Source organism: Capsicum annuum, chromosome 11 (assembly GCF_002878395.1).
Source record: "Capsicum annuum cultivar UCD-10X-F1 chromosome 11, UCD10Xv1.1, whole genome shotgun sequence".
Classification (NCBI taxonomy): Eukaryota; Viridiplantae; Streptophyta; class Magnoliopsida; order Solanales; family Solanaceae; genus Capsicum; species Capsicum annuum.
Window position 1 is genome coordinate 122,790,115 of NC_061121.1, and position 21,522 is coordinate 122,811,636.

Sequence of the window (21,522 nt, forward strand, 5' to 3'; positions counted from 1 at the left end):
TGTTCAATCTAGAGATAATAACCCATCCATTAATCTCATGTCAAAACATCATAATAATCATGCTTGGTAACAAAAACAATGATAATTCATCTCGTAATCTGGAAATTATAGTAATAAGCATGAAAAGATGAAAAATAAATGCAATTCAACTTCTACATCACTTGAAATCTCATAATCTTGCAATTAGTAATAATAGGTATGAACCCTAATTCAAATCTCATGTAATTTCATAGAAAATCATGTAAATTTATAGTTAAAAGCTAGTTTTGTGCACAAGGATGAAAGAGTATCCTTGTTCATAAATCTCACATACCTTAATTGATGAAATTTCTAAGAAAGGTTGAACTTGAATCTGTATTTGTGCTATTGATGATTAACTCTTGATTATCTTGATTTAAGAACCCTTAATTTTGGGTTTTCTTGGAGAAACAATGGAGGAAATTGATTTCTTAGAGATTAAGCTTCTGAGCTCTAGGGTTTTGTTTTGAGAGGGAATGGATGAAAATAATCATAAAGTGTTTAGGATATGCTTAATTCTTTGTTTTTGACAAATTGGGGGCTAGGGAATTGACCAAAGCTCCCCCTTCTTTTAAAAAAAAAATTAATCAAAACTGGAAACAAGAGAAGTTTTCTGAATTTGCATGCCACCGCGATGTACCACTATCACGGTGGCTCACTGTAATTTGACAACTGGGAATTGGACATTCTGTGTGACGAGGAGATATCATTGTAATCCATTAAAATACAATTTTGGGTATCACCGCGATGCGGTACCATCATGTTGAGCTACTGGATTTTAACAATTGGAAAATAGGACTCTACCGCAAAGCAAGCTTATCGAGGATATCTACTGGAATCGAACAATATCCATATTACAAGTCACCATGGCACGATGCTTCTCCAGTTGGGATACTGCTTTACTAAAATGCCATAACTTCTCAACCGAGTATCGGTTTAGGCAAAATTGGTATCGATGGAAAGCTAATTCAATTTCCTACTCAATGGATGGCTAAATTTGGAAAATTCTATATGTAATAAAAGTTATTCATATTTGAAGCTAACCTCTGACATTCTAGGTGAGAAATTAAGCTAGAAAAAATTATGGGGTATAACAGTGACATCACACATACGGTCCACTAAGTCCAATCCTCATATTGACAAATACGAGTTTCCAATTTTTTCCCCTTGGGATCGCAACCTTTCACATCTTTGCTACACATCCTTCCATTAATGCCCAATTAAAACCGTTTCCATATGACCAACCAATCCATTTGCCATTTTATTTAAACTAGGCCTATATTAGTGGTATTGTCATACCATCCCTTACTTGCAAGTAATATCCATAGACAAACCATTTAGGTCAAGGGGACTTTCAAGTGCTCTTCTATATACAATATTAATCCACTTGGGATACTTCCATATTCCCCACAAGTATAACCATTTAGCCTTTAGCCTTTTCAAACCATTTATACCATGCATAATTCCTTTACCAAGTTTGAAACATGCAAGAGTTCCATTAAAAGACGTTAATGCAATGAACATATCTTTATAAGCATATTATCGAACACATTAGGGGCATAATATAACTAAAACCAATTGAAAAAACCATTAAAGAATTACCATGCAATCCAATTGTCCAAATCCACCATTAATACATTTAAAAGCATAACTAAAATCATAGGAAACCATAACCAAGCATTTAATATCAAAACCCCCAAATAATAATTGAAACCCATAATTATGAAATAGTAAAACCATGAAATCAATCATATAAACCATGCCTTTAGTTTAATTTACAATGATGGAAGAGAATCATCCCTTAAACCAAGAAGATAATGGAAGGAAATCACCAAGACATTCCCAAAAACAATCTTTTAGTTGAACCCCTAGCTCTCTTACCCCAAAGCTCTTGAGAGAATTATAGAGTATTTTAGAATAGTTTCTAAGTGTTACAGAATAGAATAATAGGGTAAATAACCTCCTAAGTATATTAGAAGTCGTGGGTCCTAATTAGGATAAATAGGGAAATATCCAGAATACCTTCACTTAAGCTGCATAAAATCCCGTCATAGGGATACGACTGACCCATACGAGTCATACCCTCCTATAGGATTGGTTTCCACCACTCATATCCAAGACTCAACATTAGATTAAACACTATACAGTATATGACTTATCCAACCAAATCGTAACCACTGCATATGATTCATACCCATGACCCGTATCCCTAAAAGAATGAAATACTAGGAGGAATAACTATTTCTCACCATACGAATCCTTGATACGACTTGTACCAAGCCTTGTGACTCATACCCCTAAGTCGTACCCATTCTAGTGACCAAAACTATCCCAACAACTAATACTGGTCAGCATACGATAGGATCATACTACCTGTAGCCCCAACATACAGAATGTACCCATGAGTCATATTGGGTTCAGAGAACCAAAATTCTATGAAATTTTATATAGGTCAAAACCCAGGATGTTTTAGAAAAACTAGCTACTCACGAGATAAATAAGTAAAGATTTTACCTAAAATATCCATTTATTTGATTTAAGAAAATTTAAAGTGAATGTTACTCCGAACTATGAGATCCAACAAATCTTCAAAGCGAGTTCATTAATTCCTCACTTCGAAGTGACTCCAAAGTATTCTTCACCTAAAATTTATACAATATTGTCTTCTCCAAAAATAGAGGCTATAACCCCTGAACAATGTCTTAAAATTTAGGAATATGGAGTATAAAATGAATAAATGTTTAGGGTTTGAGTCTTTCTTTTGTCAAATTTTGGATCAGATACATGCATTTATATTTCTTCCCTTGGGCTGCATTTTTTGCTATGCTATGAACGCAAAAACTTTACCGTAATTGCGACCGTGGTTAAAGCCACACATTTGCAGTTGGTTGAACTTCTTGACTGACTGCGATCCCGAATCTTAGACCGCAACTGCGATAACTGAGGTTGTGTCTGTTCCAAGTCTTAAGCTGCACTTCTTTGCTTTCTTTTGATCCTTTTTTAGCTTCAATTTGCATCTTTCCATCGCATATGACTTATATTACTCTCTTGTCATCTGTGAGTTTTGATCATTGTCCTCTGCTACTAGAAATGCAAGAGATAGAGTCACATATTAAATATTTCAAATTCTTGGATTGTTGGGTGGATCATCCCACATTCCTTCAAGCAGTAGACACTTGCTAGCAAAGACCCTGTGATGGTTCTCCTATGTGGATATTTCAATAAAAGTTGAAAAAATTAACAGCTACTCTAAGTCAGTAGTCCAAGGAGGTCTTTAGCGATATGTATGCTAATGAAAAAACCTATGAAGGAAAGGTCAAGGTATCTGAGAAAAATCTAATCTTATATAGTAATGATGAGAACAGACAAGAATTTCACAAAACACAAGCAAAATACATCAGACATCTAAAGGTGGAGGATGTTATTTCAAGACATAAATCCCATCTGCATTGGTTTAAATATGGAGATGCAAACTCCAGTTACTTCCATGCTTTTATCAGAGGGAGAAAAGAAGATTGTTCATACACAAGGTCAAGAATGAAGAAGGGTATTAGATCCAAGGGGATGTTAAAATAGTCGCAGCTGTAGTCACACATTTTCAGAATATCCTTATAGGGACAGCAGATTATGTACCTGAGGAAATGCTAGCTCATATTCCTAAATTGATATCCGATGATCAAAATGACACTCTGCAGGTTATTCCTACCCTAGAGAAAGTAAAAACTATGGTCTTTTCAATGAGTACTCACTCAACACCAAGCCCTAATGGTATGAATGGAAAAAATTTCCAAGAATGCTGGCATATTATTGGTATGGACCTCTTTCAAGTAGTAAATGCCTTGTTTTGTGGTCATGCCATGCCAAAATTCTTTACTCGTACATGTTTGATTCTCCTTACTAAAGTGTCCTACCCTAATAAACTTTATGATTATAGGACTATCAATTTGAGCAACATTACTAATAAAGTCATATCTAAACTCATATACCTCAGGTTGGCACCCATCTTTCCCACCCTTATTTTAAGCAACTAATCAGGCTTTGTGAGAGGTAGGAATATTTTAGAAAATATAATTCTTGCTCGGGAGATCATTAGTGGCATTAAAAAACCAATTGTGGGAGGTAATATAGTTATTAAACTAGATATGGCCAAGGCATATGACAAGGTGTCTTGTTCATATACTTGTCTGGTACTAAGAAGGTTTGGTTTCGATGAGCCTATTTTTAACATGATATGGAGAACATTGTTAAACAATTGGTACTCAATCTTGGTGAATGGCACTAGATATGGATGTTTTCACTCTACAAGGGGCTTGAAACAAGGTGGCTCTCTCTCCGCTACCTTGTTATTCTAGGGGATGAAGTTCTATCAAAAGCTCTAAACAACCTGCATCATCACCCTCAGTATTATGGTTTTCACATGGATAGTCAGGGACCCTAAATTAATTACCTCATCTTTGCAGATGAGATCATCATATTCACTACTAGAAGAAGAAACACTCTTAGACTGGTTATGAAGACATTGGTTTCTTATGAAACAACTTCTGGCCAACTGATCAACAAAGATAAGAGTCATTTCCTTCTGTTAGATCAAGCCTTTCCTTCTATAGTCTCAAGTCTTAAAGAAGAAATTGGTTTTCAATAGAAACACAGCCCCCTTAATTATCTTGGTTGTCCAATTTATATTAGAAGACAAAGGATCAGCCACTATGCTGGTCTGGTTAGCAAAGTGGCTTTAATAATAGCACGATGGCATTCTAAATTGCTCAGCTATGGTGGTAGAATTGTACTTATTAAACATGCATTATTATCTATCCCTATTAACATTCTCTCTACTTATATACCACCAAAGACTACTATAAAACAACTTTTGTCCCTATTTGCTAATTTTTTTAAGGGTTGGAAAGATAACAAGAAGAAATACCATTGGGAATCTTGGAAGGAGCTTTGTTTCCCTATAGAAGAAGGTGGTATTGGAGTTAGACACATTACTTATACATGTAAGACTCTGCAGCTGAAGTAATGGTGGATATTCAAAAGCAATAACACTCTTTGGGGGGAGTTTTTACTTGCAAAATAGTGCAAGAGAGTGAATGTTGTAGCCAAGAAAGGGACCTCTAGGTAATCTCTGGTGTGGAAAACTATTATGAAGAATAAAAAGGAAGCTAAGCAAACTATTATATGGAGTATCAAATTAGGTACTTGTTATTTTTGGTGGGACAACTGGTCTGTATTGGGAGCACCGCATAGTTACAGAACTGATGGTGTAAGAGAAAGTAATGTCAAAGTACCAGCTTTCATACTTGATGGTGAGTAGAATATGCAATAGTTGGCCACTGTATTTCCTCCTTATCTATTGAACTTTATTCTCAGAACTTCACTCCAGTATCAGTAAGGGGTCCCAAATTTCCCACTTTTGACTCTAAATACAAGTGATGAATTTAGTTGTTCCTATGTCCCTGGTTTACCACTTTGGACTCTAAATCCAAGTGGTGAATTTAGTTATTCCTCTGCTTAGGGATTAACTAGAGAGCACAGAGATATAACACTGCTGAATAGTTATATCTGGCAAAGGTAGATTCCTTTCAAATGCTCATTTATTCTTTGGAGAGTGTTGAGATAGAAATTACCTATAAATGAGAAGCTTAGTTACTTTGGTATAGCCCCTGACAACTGTGGACCTTGTCCTACTTCTGGCTGGGATAATATTTATCATACTTTTGTGGAGAGTCCATTTGCTAATCATATTTGGCGGTATTTCTCTTCAACTATAGGTCTTACCCATGTCTCCTCCTCAATCAAATACTTGCTGATGCAATGGTGGAAAACTAGAGCAGTTAATAGAGCCCAAAAACAGGTGTTGCGAGCTTTTCCAATTATCATATGTTGGAACTTGGGGAAGAACAGGTGTGCTGTTAAATATGGTGACAAACAACCCCAACTATCCATAGTTAAGTTTTTTGATATTCTAAGATATTTCCCTTATGCTTAGCACAGCATATCCTTACATCCCATATCCCTCTGGTTGGTCAAACCTGGCAGTTTATATAGAGAAATATAGATAGGAGACAAGAGTCACAGCAGTGTATTGGTCTAAACCACCAACTCTAATGGTCAAACTGAATTTTTATGGTAGTGTACTCACTAATCCTAGAAGGATTGGTGCAGAGGGGTTATTAGAAGTCATAAGGGTGAGCTCATCTATGCTTATGCAACTCCTCTGGGACATGGGACTAATAACCAAGCAGAGGTAGAAGCTGTCATATGGGGTTTAGCTTAGTGCCTGAATAATAGTATTCAGTAGGTTGTGGTAGAGGTAGACTCTGAACTCCTGATCAGGTGGATAATTGTCCAATTATTAGTACCATGGCATCTGCAGCCTTTTGTGGATTCCTTACAGAAGCTCATTTCAGAATTTCACCTGTGCATATGTAGACATGTCTACAGAGAAGATAACTTTGTTTCAGATGCTCTGTCCAAAGTCAGTCATTAATGTGATCAGCCACAATATTATTTTTACAGTTGTCAGCTCCCATCAAAATTTCCAGGATATTTTAAGCTTGATCAATTAGGCATGCCAACCTTTAAGAGAAGGAAGTTGAATAAGATTTATGGACCACCCTAGTGCATAGACAGAATAGGAAAGAAGGCTTAGGCAAGTAATACTAGTTTGCATACTTGTAATTTGCACATTCACATATTTAGTTCACACTTTCATATGTTGTAACACATTTGGAGGTCAGGTTTATGCCCCCATTTTTGTACAGTTTTCCTATAGTTTAATGAAAAAGCCTAGGGGTGTTGCTCAACCCCTAAAAATTTCTTTAAAAAAATAAAATAAATCACTGAACTTATCTAGAACTAGAAGCGACTCCCAAATACCAATATAGCATAAAAATAAAGAATCTATTCAGATATGCAACTTTAAGGATACAATAAGCCCATTAAATATACAAAGAGCTACCAAGAATCTTGCCTAAGGTGGCCGGAGGGGCCAACTTCTAATACACAAAAATACATACTAAGGCAAACTCTACCCTAGACTATGCTAAGGTATATAAATTTACTTATACATTTAAATAAGTCACAATTATCCCTAAGATAGCAATTCTATCCTAAACATGATCAACTAAGCCAATTATGCCAAATTTACATTTCCCAAAATAGTCTAAACAATTTGAATAATGTCATTATACCAATTGTTACCTTTAAGACCTAAATCCCATACCATATCTAGCATAATATTATAAATATATCATTAATTAGCTCAATCTATAAGGAAGGTAAACCTAGCTGACCTGGATGCCGAAGAAAAGCCTGACAAAATTTTCTAAATCATTGATTTTCCCTTTTGATAAGCTTTCGAAAGAGTCCAAGCTATTAAAATCATATTCTACTCATCAAAATTAGAATTATGATACTAATATTGCACTTTGACTCTTCGAATCAAAAATTACATAAAAATCCCATATGGGGTCCATTTTGTAGAATTGCACTTTTGAAATCGACAATACATCTATCTATGCCTCAAGGAAAATTTACCCTCAAGAATGGGTAAATTATGATCTCAAATGGTTCTACAATCAACTCACCAATATTCTAAGGATTCTGGAGAAATTATGAAAAATTAACCATGGATTTTATGAAAATTTAACAAGAATTCAGAGAAGAAACGTGTTATTCGAGCTTACAAACACCCTTAAATCACATATAATGTTTCTCATAAGTTTTCACACCTTCTACGATTCTACACTCTTAAAAATGGGTGAAAATGGGAGAAAATGGGCTAAGTAGGGATTTTATACATACCAGGTGTCGCTTAAACGAACACCGGGTCACTTAAGCGATCATCGCTTAAGTGACCAGGTATCATTTTTGCCTTATTGCCTAAGTCTACGCATGTTGCTAAAGTAACCTTTGTCCACTTAAGCAAAAAAGGTATCTCTTAAGCGATACCAGTTTGTCCAATCTAACCCGCATAAGCGACCCAATGGGCACTTAAGCGAATGCACCTGCACCATCTAAAGACTTGGAATTTTTCCAAAGCTACACCGACCCTTCAGGATTCATTCAAAATCTCATATACATAAAAAAACATATGCTTCCCTATTAAATTCAATGTTTCAAACTCAATGACAGTCAAAATTTTCATTCGAGATTATTTTGATGAAAAGTGGATTCCACATCCATATGCCATTTTTCTTAACTTTCAGCCAATAGCCCAAAATGAGTCTGGAAGCCTCTAACCCAAACGAAGGGTCCTCTTATCCTAAAATCAATGTTCCAGAGTTTTTGGAACTATCATAATGGGCATATGAGGTCATACGACTAATGTTTCTTCCTAGTAGCCAATTTTACCCATCAAAGACTTCAAAATCGCTAATTGGCTCTAAAAAGCAAATAAACTTCCCGAAAACTAATCAGTCAGCTCCAATAAGTAATAAATGACTTGGGGCAGCTATATAAAAATTACAAACAACAATAATAAATGAAAATTTAGAAAACGACCTGGAGGGTCATTACAATATCCACTACTAAAAGAACTTTCATCCTTTAAAGTAAATATTTATAATGTACCTAAAGTCTCAAACAAGTAAGGATACTGGATCCACATCTCACTCTCAATATCCCAAGTAGCCTCCTCTGTCGGGTGGTGCCTTTACTCTACCTTAACTACTGAAATCTTTCTAGTGTGCAACCGCTTAACATCAATGGCTAATATGGGGTTGGTTCTTTGACCTCTTAGATTATATCTTGTGTCTTGTCCTTATCTAGAGCAGTGCCCTTCTGAAAATCCCATGGAAAGGTCATCTTAACATACCTATGATAAATAAAAAAACAAAACAAAAGTGAAAGTAAAAGCAAAAACATGTATTTTTATTTTCATATAGGAAGAAAGATAATAAAGCTAAGGAAAAATGAAGGTGGAAAAAAGGTAACTTCATCATCATGACGCACGGGACTCTATTATACTAACACTCAACTCTTTGAACACGACATTGTCACACATTCTTCATATATCTCCCATATGGATGATAAAGTATTCTTGTCACCCATAGAAACACAAATGACCTTATACTCTTAAGAATGGTGTCACCCGATATACCATTGGGCAAGGCAAGCATTCATGTCTCTCAGGTTACTCAGACTTCACCCATGAATGCTATGATGAGCACATTTACTAACCAAAGCTATGGAAGCAAAATTCATCAAGAAAATCAACCAAGAATCACCAGTTTTCAACCATTAAGGATCAATTGGACTCAAAACTATGCTCCAAGAATGATCACATTATGCCCCAAGATGAATCACATGAACCATTAAAAGCATTTAAGGCATTTTACTCTTATCGATACTTTAATAAACACATGGTGTGCATGATAACTAAGAGCTTGGAAAAAATGAAATAGACACACATGTGAGAAAGCCTATTTCACTAAAGCATCTCCAAACACACCATAGGTGCTCACACTAACTCAATTAGATCACCCCTCCCCCAACTCAATTTAGTAACAAAAACTCAAGAGGGTATTTCATCAAATACATATGTGCACTAATTTAAGTAAGGAATAACTTCTAATGAAACATGAAATACAAGGCATAGATTACAAACTTTTCACTCCAACCATCATAATTTACCAAAATAAACTCAAGTAACTCAACTTTAAAGCCTAACTACCATTGAAGTGAAGAATCATTATCAATTTGAAAGAAATTTAAAGGGGAATTTCATGAAAGGCCACGGTTTTTAAGCTCACTAATGAAAGAGAAATGATGGAAGTAAATTCCAATGTAATTAACTAGCAATACATCCATGAGAAAACAAAAATTAGATATAATGACCCTTTTGGTCATTCTCATATTTCTGCTTATCTTTGTTGTTTGAGCTTCTCTATAGATGGCCAAGACATTTATGACATGTTGGGAATGACTGTTCAATTACTGAGCAGTTTATTTGATTTTTAGAATCAATTCCTTATTTGGAAGTCTTCACTGGTTCCAAATGGCCATCAGGAAAAAACATCAATAAAACGATCTCGTATACAAATTCTAACTATGCCAGTAGCTTTGAATATCTATTTTAGGCTAGGTCCCTATTTGGAAGTCTTCACTAATCCCAATGCACCGAGCTCATTTTGACATATTGAACAAAAAATTGAAAATTTAGAAATATAGGTTTGGGGCCCATATTTTGTCAAAAAACCATTTGATGGAAAATCTAACTTTACCAACTCATCATAAAATTTTGAATTTAGGGTGGTTACATAGTTTATTTGTGATAACCAATTTTTGAATAAGTCTCATGGAATTGGCTGAAACTTGGAAAAATTTCAAGTTTCAGGTGTAATCTACCATAATCATGAGAGAGGTATGTCAATCAAGGTAACATAATTATGGTCCAAAAATTGAGATCATGGTACCTCCTTATCTAGGAAAGGTATTTAATGACCCCTTAGGCCGCATTTTAGTCATTTTCTCCTCACTGTTGGGAGCCAAAAACCCTAAAGGGGTAAGATAACTCAAAATTGATCATTGTGGATGACTTAGGAACTTTTTTAACATCTATTAACATGAATATCTTCAGATTTAAGGTAATAATCCTTCAAATTCATGCTTGAATTTCCTAGTTTTGACTCAAAACCCCAAATTCACTTAGGGCTTGATTTTTGCCCAAAGGTTCCATGGTTTGCTCCTATTTCTTAAGGGTTATGGTTCCTTGTTCCAGTATGAATATTGGGTTGACCTTGGAAATGCATTTTCTATAAATGATCCACTTAGTCTTTTCTTGTGTCATTTTTGAACTCGAAGTACAATGGTGCAATATGGATATTGATAAGTAGATTACGATTTTGATAGTATGGCATTTTGGTATTATGAAATGAAGAGGAGCTTTTGGTGAATGATGTAAGGATTTGTGGTTCGACTATGAGGTAGGCTTTTACCTACTCTTCTTCGTAGATGATCTGTGATATGTATTGCATGTGAATGTGAATATTAAGTTTGATTATGGGTAGACTGACTTAGCCTTGATTATTGTAGTTTGGGGATTAGATAAGGGTTTTGGAAATATAAGGTAAAATGCTTAGTACCTTTTAGAATCCTATTTCTTTCTTTCTTTCTGAACTAATTTGTAGCATGGATACAATATGATCCTAGGTTTGGGATGTGGTTTAAGTTTTGGAACCATGGTTAGTATAATTAATCTTAGTTGGGCTAGTTTAGCAATCTTGAAACTGTAATGTGAGTAGAGTTGACTTAAATTCCCCTGATTCTAGATGAAATTCCTACCTTAGGATTAGTTATAGCTTAATTGACATCTAGAAGTTGAACTAGATACCTTAGCCTTGTTTGGGGTTTAACTTGCTTTAATATGGAAATTGAGGATTAGAAGTGAGATCTTACGTCCCACCTTAGGTCAAGACTTGTATTAGCCTTTATGGACTTACTTATGGATATTAGGCATAGTTGAGACTAGTAAACCTTAGTGTAAGGTTACTTGGCAGTTTGACTAGTAGTGGTGGTATTTTCCCCCAGATAATGACTAATGGATTATGGCCATGATATTCTTTGTAGATATGATATTGGGCCTTTAGAGATGTTAATTCCTTTTAGATTAGGTATTGGGCCTTTAGAGATATGATTTCTCTTAAATATAATATTGGGACATTAGAGATGATATTCTTCATAGTCACGATACATGACCTATATATACGAGATGCCTCATAAGATGTGATATGCGTCATAGTTATGAGATATGCCTTATTGATGCATTATTGCTCCTAGAAGTGAGATGTCTCCTATATGTGAGATGATTATAGATATGGTTTATAGCTTATAAAGATGTTATGCCTCATGGATATGCTATGGCCTATAGTTATGAGATAATTTATATATACATGATTATGAATATGAGATCTGAATATGTATGTGGGCGTAAGGCCGTGATTATGATGTTATGATTATTCCAGACACATTATTGGACCAAAGGCCATATTTTGATATTGGTTGGATATCTAGGAAGTAATTGTCCATGTAAATGATACGGTTGTTGTTTATGAATATTTATATAAATATATGAATATTTATATATATATATCTCTAGTATGGGATGGAGAAAGATGCGATATAATGCTTATGATTCCAATGTTTGAATACTGGTGATGGCATACATAGATTCGGTACATTCATGATCACTGTATCAGTAAATGATGTGATCCTAGTTGGAATATGATATTATGACTATTTGTCCTAATTAAAGGTCAAAGCCCACTTTTTATCTTAAAAGTAGATTTCTTTACAATAATAACTGCCTAACTTAATGGATAATTTACATACATAACAGTGGCTAATAATGATATTTTAAAGAATTGATGAAGACCGATTTAGATCCATGATTTGACACTACTATTTACAATAGTCGTGACATATTTCAACCCTTTCAACACTATATAGTAATTTAGTCCCGAATATCACTTTGGACAATGGATTTACAAACTTACACTAATTTAGCCACGTCTTGAATCCGTGCACCTATTATATAGATATGCTTATGGATAATGTGATACTCTACCTTACTTCCTTTTAATGATTGTTTACTTTAGCCCTTGTGGGGCTTGTTCTTTACTTTATCCCTCGTGAGGCTTGCACTTTACTTAATCCCTTATGCAGCTCGCTCTCTATTATTGAAATTGATTTGGATATTATGATGACATGATGATGCTTGGCAAGGCTGAAGGATATTATGATGATGTTATAGTACCCGATAAGGATGGAGAATTTTATGATGATGATATTAATACTTGATATGGTCAAACGATGATTATGATGAGGATGATAATAATGATATTTGTTATTGTATTGTGAATTCTGATTCATTCATACTTGCATGTGCATCTCCTATCACCAGTATGTGCCTATGTCTATCAACTAGTATGGGATGGCTACATAGATATGGTTGATAACTATGCCTTGTGTGGTCGTATGTTGATTGAACCTTTTAAGCCTAGGGTAGTAGGGGCACGCATAGACTTAGTTAGGTATTTGGTTATAGCCGATTACTCATATTGTTATTGATATTGTTATTATTATTTTTATGATCATGATTATGGCTCGTTTATGATAGATTGTTCATTGATTTGGTATCAATACTTGAGGTATGATTCTGACCTATTTATCTTATGATTATATTATTATACATGATCATCTGATGACTAGGTATATGAAATAGAGCCCTGAGTATTCTAGAACTAGCTCCTACTATTATTATGAGATCTTAAATAGCTAGTTTTATGATCTAGGTTATACTTCAAGTAGACCTCAGTTATATGCTTATATATATATACACTTAGCTATATGTAGCTATGTTATTGTCGTATATCCCTTCTTTTCATTTATTCTGATTGTATATTCATTCCTTGGCCTTGTATAGTTATATATATGTCTTCCTTCCACTTTTACTTTGTATATTGGCTAGTGATATATAGTATAGTTTTGAGATTTTTTGAGTATGGCTAGAATTAGATAGTTCATCCTTGATACATTCTTAGCCTTATTATGTTGGTCTCTTGGACATGAATAGGATAGATTATCCTTATTATCTCATTGACTTATTATATGATTACTGGACTTTTGGGTGTAGATTCCATTCTGTTTATATGTTATGTATATTTACTTTATCTTTGGACATCAGTTCGTAGTTTTCTACTGAGTACCATTTATTTGGTACTCATATTACACTTCTATAGCCTACAGATCATAGTACGGTTATCGTAATTAATGTGAGTATCATGTCAAGCAGCCATGGTTCAGATACTTAGAATGAGCTCCCTATCTCTCTCTTATATATTAGACTTGTCTCTATGTTGTATTCTAAGATAAGTTGTATCAGTGTAATTTATTTCATCTATTCCACTTTTGTACTCTTATTATATTATTTGATGCTCTTATACAGATGCCACCAGGTTTTGGGATTATATTATGTAATTACTTCTTTATTTCATCTATTTCACAATTCTTTCCTTATTTTATCTGCTAGTCCATTACTAACCATTCTGGACTATAGGTTTGGCTTGCCTACTGGTGGGTTATAGTAGGCACCATCATAATCCAAGAAATTAGGTCGCGACAAAATAGTATCAGAGCCTAGGTTTCACCATTATGTTAGTACAAGAGCTAAGTATTTAGTAGGGTCTTATGGATTGGTGTGGAGACATTTGTAACCTATCCTTAAGAAGATAAGGGACATTTTAGGAAATTCACTTCTTGACTCCTTATCATGTATTTATATTTCTATGAACCTTAAACACATTCATTGACTTTATTTTATCCCTAAAGAATGATGCAAGATAGGCGATATTGTCAACAGATGTGGATGAAACTTCAGCATACATTTTTGTGTTTTCAGCATAGTATTAGACTAGAGAGTTAGAAATGGATATCAAAAATCTTCAGTATTACCCAAAAGGATTTTGGGCCAGCTGAGGCTCCGATTAAGCTAGTGATTACTTTAGCACTTAGAGGTTCAGTATTGGTGATCCAATTCATGTTACAGATCCCTTACATCCATGGATGATATTTGATTCATTGAATAGTTCTCAGACCAGAGGTTCATCTATTGGTGTTCATCAAGGTTTTTTTCCAGTTTTTGAGTACTAGATTGGATTTCTTGAGTGGTCCAGGCATTTTTCTATGCTATATCCCTTTTGATTAGGCATGGTGTATGGATTTATTAGAGGATTAGCATTTCCACTCTATCTGGTATTAGATCACTTGATAGCAGTTGGGTCTTTCTCCCCTTAGATTTTTTATTATGAGATAGAGTGCGTATGTATTTATACTTATAAAGGTGGAAACAAGAGTCTATGACATCAGTATTATGCTATTGGTATTCCATCCAAGAGCTTATTTTAGTGGCGGTGAGATGACTCTTGGGTTCAAAGAGTGCCCCAAATGTGAGTTAGCAATCATACAGAGTTAGCATGTATTTTGCTAGCCTAGAGTTTATGAATTAGGATATAATTGTGGGAAAGATGATCATTCATAGTAATAAGTACTCTCAGCATCAATTGGCCAGGCATTTAGGCTCAGTTTGTGTTCTCACCATTTATATCTTTAGGAGTTTGTCACTATTGTAGAGAGGTAGGTTTTTGGTCTAGAGAGCATCCCCAACATGGGATTTCTAGTCATTCAGCTTATTCAGATCAACCATGAGATATGGTGGAATCTTCAATTAGAGAGAGTGCAGTTTGTGCCTCAATTGATAATTTAGTCGATCGATTTGAGTTTAGACCTGTTTAGATTTATTCTCTATATGCCTATCAGGCATGTGCTTGTAGATATCACCATGATAGGTGTGCTTTTATTTTCTATATTTATATTTTTATTATGTTTATTTGGGTTTTCATAGCATTTATGATTATATGTCTTGTTTAGTTCATATTGATTATTGTGTGCCTTGTAATCAAATTCATGATTATGTGACTACTCCATAGTTTTTCTTTTAGTAGTGGGTGGAGTAGATCTGTATTGATATTTTCCCCTATGGATATAGATTTTGGGTTTGAGTCCCATTTATCTTGGCACATTAACCTTATTGTGGCCCTTGAGTGGTACGTGATATTAATGTTTAATTTTTTTTACCGCATATTCATTATATTAATGTTGATATTGTTGTTACTATTACTATCACTACTTGAGTTTATTGTGCTTTTTGGTATTATTACTTGATGTAATTGATCCTTGTTGGGTAGCTATTTAGATTAACGTTTCCTAGTTAGAATTTCATTCCTTGTGATCTTTGATGCTTAAGTAGATATAGCCCGATTTGTTGAGTTCTTTTCCATAGCGCGGCGAGGTTAATTGTTTTCCCTCTGGGTTAGGTATGTTAGATTGATTCAAGGATGTATTGTGATAATAAAGGTAAGCTAAGCTTTTGTGGTTTTGTATGGTTTTTAAGTTGGCAATTTAGCTATATTATCTGATTTTCAGTCAGAGATTCTTAGAGTTGCCCCCTAGGTTGTGAAGGCTTTGTGTTGGCTATCCCTTCCTATGTATCCCATTTTTCAAGTTTGACCAATTTTGGGTTGTTCTTTATTTGTGGATTGTTTTTTGCCTGATAGTGGGTTTGATATTGGGATTGGGATGTCACGAATTCATCTCTTAGGTTTGTTGGATTCATCTCCTTGTAAAGGTTTTCCCTTGTTATTAGTGTGGATATTAGATACTCCTTTCCTATTGTGATATGGTTTTGTCTTAAGTGGAGTTGGAAAGTTAAAGGTACGTGGCCTTTCCTGTAATAGCTTCTTGAGTTGGAAAATTGGAATTTCTTTACCCTAAGTTGTTTGATTTCCTGGTGGTGGTCTTGACTTTGACCTTAGTTTCGAGATTGGTATATTTCTTCTTTGATAATGTGATACTTAGGTCGATTCAGTAAATCCCCATTTCAGAGTTTATTTGGCCTAGTGAGGCTTGGTGGAGTATTTTTATAACACCCTGGGATTTGGACCCTTGAAAAAAATTTTGGGTTGTATACTTTTTGGACTTAGTCCAACTTAAGGGTACTACTCATACCCTTGGATATAGGTTAGGATATTGCTTGATGGATCACCTATATATTGGACAATAAGGTTGTCTTGGTTAATATCCAAGATATAATTCACCACCATATGAGTCGTATGGTGGGATACGAGGGGTACAATGCTAAGTTGTGTGAAGCTTATTGAGTTGCCTAGTTAAAACAGTCCAAGGTACAGGTATGGGTATGATTTGGGGTATCAATCGTACCCTAAGGTACAAGTTGGGTAGGTTTAGTCATATTAGGACCAGTGTGGAAGGTCTTGGTGAGTTCTAGGGTACGAGTTAAGGTACCACTCATACCCTGGGATACGGTTGGCATGGTTAGGCCTACCCTCCTAGGGATGGATTTTTAAAATTTAAGTTAGGGACCTTTTGGACATTTCCCACCCCAAAACCCTTATGTACCCACGTTATTTAACCCTTGGTGGCCTCTTAAAACACTTGTTAAAGAATGGAAACAGTCCAAATACTCCCTTAAACTCTCTTTTAAGGATTGGAGGCTAGGGTTTCTACAAGTGTTCTTCAAAGGGATCAGGAGTCATGTTACTCTCTGGAATCCTCTTGTATAAGGCATGTACTTCTTCCCTCATTATTAGTTCTAACTAAAGGCATGACTTAATGTGTTTAAAACATTGATTTGTGAAACTATAAATGGTAGTTTTGAAACAATGTTGAGGGTCTTGATGCATGTTGTTTGATGTTGGTTTAAACTATGTTTTTACATGTTTTTAGTAATGGTTTGCACATATGGGTGCTTGTTGTTTATGGTTTAACAAATGGGTCATGAGTAACCCTAATTATGATGGCTTATGCTTTGGTTTTGGTCTTGGTAAAGGTTTGCCCTCAACATGTTCGATAAAATGCCTGAAAGAATGTTTTCACTCTATTGTTGAACTTTCATTGGAACTGTTGCATGGTATGGCTTGGTAATGGAACCCTAAATGGATTTGGATAGTTTTGCATAGTATAAAATCTTTAAATGTCTGGAACGGTCTGAAATGGTTTAAAAGGTATGAATGGTTTAGAATGGCTAAATTGAATGGTTTTGGTGGTAACGGTTTGGTTAATTAAACATCCTTATGGGGTACAATGAAATCCCCCAAGTAAACATGGTAATTGAATAACTTGTGGGGTGCATAGGATTTCCCCAAACTAATCTAATAATGGCTCACTTGTTGGGTATATGGTACTCTCCCAAGTTGACTTGATCTATAGATACATAGGAATCCCTTGATCCCTAAAAGGTTTGGCTAAGGACAATACTTGCATGTTATAGTTATTATGATGATACCACTATGTATAGCCTCGTTTAATAATAATGGTTTGATTGGTTGGAAATGCTTTTAATTAGGCAATAAAGGTGGGGTGTGATAGCTAACCATAAAGGTGGGAATCCAATGAATCAACACTGGAAACTCATGTTTTACAACATGAGGGGTAGGTTATGGAGAACTTATATGATACTACGAGGTACACTAGAATCCTCTAAGTACACTTTACATATGAATCATGGAGGTGAAGGGTACTTGGGAATCCCTTACTCTTTTTGTATCTCCGGTTCGTGTGGCAACACGTATCGGGGTCTATTCAGGTGGTTAAAACTAGACCCATATATCCCGTAGGTGTTTAAGGACAGTTAAGGTACATATATCCAAGTTAATGGTTTCAAATGCATGTTAAACCCTATTCATTTTCCCGGTATGGTTATATATATATGTATGGTTTGTATGCATATGGTTGGTTTACATAGTTTTACTGAATGGAATTATTTAATCCTTATCCTGAGTCCATGCTAGCATTCATCCTCTAACCTATCTTTGGGAGGTTGTATCCCCATGCGATGCAGGAACCATCCAATCTACTTCTCCTGCTTAGTGATCGGAATCGGGATTAGCTATTAGATTAAAGTGGCAAGCTTTCATAGTTCAAAACGCATCTATTTCATGTCATAGATTACTTTATCCACTTTTGTCTTTCATAGACTTGGTTTATGGCTATGTCGGGAGCATGTCCTAACTAGGTACTCTTTGATTTGATTTAGAGTATTTGTATGGACAACTATGGACTTGGGTCATGTAAGGATTATGTCATATATATAAACATACATTAAATTATTGTCTTGGTTTTGGTTTATGGTTTGGGTTTGGTTGGATTGGTTGGTTATTGGGTGGATTGACTTGGTTGGGTTGGCCTCGGATATAGGTTTATCCCAAAGTCACTTTATGGATAAACTCACTAACTCGTTATATGGTCAGAATTCACCCAACTTAGGGCAAACTTTACTTGGTTGGGTTGGGTATCTGGGGTGGTCTTCATTCTTGGTTGGGCTTAAGATCTCCCATTACGATATGCCTTGGTTTGGTTAGTGTCAAGTTGGTATCAAAGCTTTAGGTTTTGGTGTCATGGGGTGTATAAAAGTCATGTCAAGTAGAGGTCTTGCTTATGGCTGTGTTGTGCACGACACTTATAATCAGGAGGCTACAAGGCATCTAGGAATGTTTCACTTTCTTATTGTTCTTCTTTTGGTCTATGGAATCTAAGATCATGAACTTTTCTATAAATCTTCTTTGGTTCACTATTCTAATCATGCCCTTTCAATGATCTAAAGTTTGTGGAAACTCACCTATCCAATCGAGGACAACATGGATGGAGCTAGTCCAACTCATAGGGCACAGACCCAGTCAAGTGTTGCAGGTTTTGGTTTTCCCCGTGGAGTCCCACCGGTATCCACTGATCTTATTTTTGGAGTTGGCACTCATTCTCAATTACCTTAAGGAGAGGTTACCAATGTCGAGTTTTGTCATTTTATTAATCTATTGACCCAGATAGTGACAACTCTGTCCTATCATACCGATCCTATTATTATGAGAAGGAATGAGAAAAGGTCAGGAAATAGGCAAGGTAAAGGGAGTCTTGGTTTACTAAATAAAGAAGAGGCCCACAATATGGTGGTAAGTGGTCTAGGAGGAAGAGTTGGGTGGGTCCTAACTCTTGTTTTATGGATAATGTTCCTGATCCCTACCAGAATTTTTTGGGAGCAGACATTTTTAGAGTGGTAATACTTTTAGGGCACAAGGTGCCCAATCTCAGGCTATTGGGGCCCAATCTGCATCATTCTACCCTTTTTATAGATTTTTTGGTCAATCGCATCGTGGTCATTGCGAGGAAGGAATAAACCATTGTTTTAGTCATGGTCAACTAGGTCACATACAATGGGAATGTCCCATAAGGATTGCTTCTTGAGCAAATAGGATATCGGTTGCTGCTTCCCTAGCTCTTGCACCAAGGGGTGATACTTCGGGTCTCGGCTCTGGTCAGGATCATCTTAATTCTCTTACTATCCCTCGGGAGTCTGTGTGATACAAGAAAGACAACAGAAGCATGAAAACACACTCCAAATCAATCCACTAATCTTAAGGATCCGAGGACCTTTTCGGAGACCATTCTTTGATTCACTACAACAACAACAATACGAGATAACAATGGTGTATTTGACACCAAAACAGCCACCACAAACTAACAAAGAGAGTATAAAGATAAAAATATGAAGAACAATATGAACAATAACACAATGGAAACAACAACACGCGGTTTTGACTAGAACAACAATAAAAAGTACAAGAAATGTAAAGATAGATAGATAGATAGATAGATAGACAAAGTGAAGGTATAATATTAAGAACCCAAGAGCATATTTCACTCTTGGACCCTTAACACTACACACAAGGTCGGCATCCACCTCCCAACCATCACGTTTCCAAGCCATAAGATCAACAAGAGTGATTCCACACTCTCTATGCCTAATTCCAGTTTTGGTGCCTCAGGGAGAGAGGACTTGTGTTTCTTTGAGTTTCAAGACTTAAAACATAATTAATAATCTATTTCTAAAATCCCTATAATGTTCTATTTATACGAGGTTACAAATAAAATACAAAATGCCTTTTTAAGAGTTAGGCTCCCTTCAAATGTATTTAGGGGCTGCCTTGTTGTGTTCCAAGGTTCCTCTTTACACTCCAAGTGTGAGATTAGGGTCGGTTTTGTGTGTATTAAGTCCTTCACTCGTAAACTCCAAGCCCCGGGTTCATTACATTCTCATATGTGTCCATCTTCATAGTCGTACTTGTATCATCCTCCTTTCCTTAAAAAGGCTTCGACCTCCAATCCATGCCTTGCAAAATCAAAGAGAGACAAACAAGCACACTTCCTCATGGAATGAGAGTTAGGATTTTCAAAAATAAACAATAATGGTATGCCCTCAAAAAACTCAAAACATCCCACACCAAAAAAAAAAAGAAACCGAGGACCCTTTGAGTTCAAGTCTTGGCATACAACAAATCTCGACATGCCAAGGTAGTTCATATTTGACATATAACTAAGGGTCCTCAGTGTTAAACATTATGAAGCCATCAAAAAATTCACCAAGGACTTGGCTATGATAAGCATCCAAAAGTAATGCACCTAAGCCGAGATTAAATCTTTCCCACCCTAAGATGGCACCGGGATCAAATGGGAAGAGTATCCATAGACACGGGTCTAAACAACATACCTATTTCCCATAGTCTTTACGACAACCACACGGCCTGCTCTCTACATTGTCATACATATCATCAAAAGTAAAGAGAGAGTAGAGAAAGGTGGCACTCAATTCTACTTCTACTATGGTGTCCTCAAAAAAGCCACACAAAGTAGAAGAAAAAGTAGTTTCCAAGACCACACATTCCTTCCTCTTAAGAGTACTCTCATCTTCCAAGAAGATATTTCCATCTTTAGGAGGAATGTTGTCACACCATAGTGGGTTAGCATATATGCTATACTTTCAAGGCAAGCTATACCATCATTTTCACCACTAGGTCTATTAGGGGTGTTTAAACTATCTTAAAACAAGACATTGTACCTAAACAGTGAATGATCTAACCCACGGACAATTTGGAA